Below are 1,913 nucleotides of genomic sequence, written 5' to 3' on the forward strand. Positions count from 1 at the left end.
TATTGCACACTTAATAGACTACAGTATAGTGTAAGCATAACTTTTATATGCACTGGGAAACCAAAAAATTCGTGTGACTCGCTTTATTGCAATATTCGCTTTATTGCGGTGGTCTGGAATCGAACCCGCAATATCTCTGAGGTATGCCTGTAGTAGGAATTTCCAAATTTAGGCCCCAATGTAGGCTCCAATTCTAAAATCAGAGCTCTTTGGCTAGAAATGTGTCCCTGTGCAAACCAATTAAAGTTGATGACATTCTGTAACTATCAAAGGTCTAACTGCATTGTAAGATCAAGTCATATTTAACCTAATTTTGGTACTAGGTAAATAAAGCATTTAAAATATGGAGTGTGACCACTGTTTGTGCTTCTTGCAACCAAATGCAGTATTCATTTTGTAACAATCCAGGTTCCAACAATTCCATTTAAAAAAAAATCCCAAACTTTCAACTGAAATGATTTTTTTTAAACTGCTTTGAAGGCTCCAGACATCCATACTAGTCTGGTGTCCTGAAAATCTTTTAATGAACTTTTCTGCCTCATCTGCTACAAGAAGCAAAACAACCGAACAGTTCTGATCCCCTTCAAAAACCATAAACTTGCCAACAAAAGCAACCATCTAATTCCTTATTACTGATATTTATTACCATGTCAATGATCCTCAGTTTCTACCATACTGTTACCCCATGTGTGACAAAGTGCTAGTTTCCTCACCTGCCTCTGGGCACACTGCCTACCTGTCTCTCCTGCCACACCAAGATGGAATGTAATTAGGGTGTTAATTAGGTGGGAGACTGCTCATTCCTTCCCTACACTGCAGCCTAGGCCTTATAGATGGCATCCACCAGTGGTTTACGCTGGGTCTTTCATAAAACATACACAAATGAACAAAATAGAGACCAAGATAATGTGCACATACTGTGGGTGTCAGTACTAAAACAGCACATATTTGCTAAGTTTTAATTACTTATCATTTGTGGCCTAATAGATTAAATGTTTTATATCTGAGGAACGGTTGAAAGTTTTCCAGTGAATGCTGTGGCAATGGAGAACTATAGGACACCTTAATCAATTGCTCATCATTGCTTTTATGATAGGGGGTTTCACATAAATGCTTACAATATGATGTAGTGTTAAATAGTTCTCTCTTTCTGTTGCCCTGTGTAATACAGCAGCTTCACAGGTAAGCTGTGCAGGAGTGATTAATATTTCTAATATTCTAGATTTTTTTCTGATATGTTAGCAATACAAAATATTTAGATCACTGTAACTTCCTGTCCTAAAACTGCTTTTAAGACTATCAAATTCCAATACACCGTGGAATTTGTTTATATATATATATATATATATATATATTTGGCACCGTTCTTAGCTCTGTTAGATTGGGTTATTTTGTTTGTTTGTATATTATTTGTTCTCACCAGCTTTTTGGTGACTAAACTTTGGAAAAAAAAAATCAATCGTTTGCACAGCCCAACTATTTGTACGCCTCCAGGGTTCACAGTTTGACAGTGAACTAGAAAACTCAACGTGGTTTAGGAGCTTATTATTTCTAATGCGTCCATTTAAAAAATATTTGATAAACTTTGGATTATGTTAAGTTCTCTGTAGTAGTCAGCCTTTTTCTCACATACACAGAATTGTTAGAAATTACAGAACAGTTGTTTATTATTTTTCCAGAGTTCTCAGTATTTCCACTTCGAGAGAAAATCAAGCCATGTGCAGGTGCAGCTGGTGAACTCTGAGATGGGTGGCACGGGTGCAGCGTCACATTGTATCATGCAGTTTCAAATCTTATTTTATTTTATTTATTCAATTTTTGTTTGTTTACAAAAACACTGTTATAAAACATAACATGTAATTTTTTACCCTTATCAAAATGAGCTCCCTCTGGTCCCCTGCTGCAACCCCCAC

Source organism: Crocodylus porosus, unplaced genomic scaffold (genome assembly GCF_001723895.1).
Source record: "Crocodylus porosus isolate Cpor-Errol unplaced genomic scaffold, CroPor_comp1, whole genome shotgun sequence".
Taxonomy (NCBI): Eukaryota; Metazoa; Chordata; order Crocodylia; family Crocodylidae; genus Crocodylus; species Crocodylus porosus.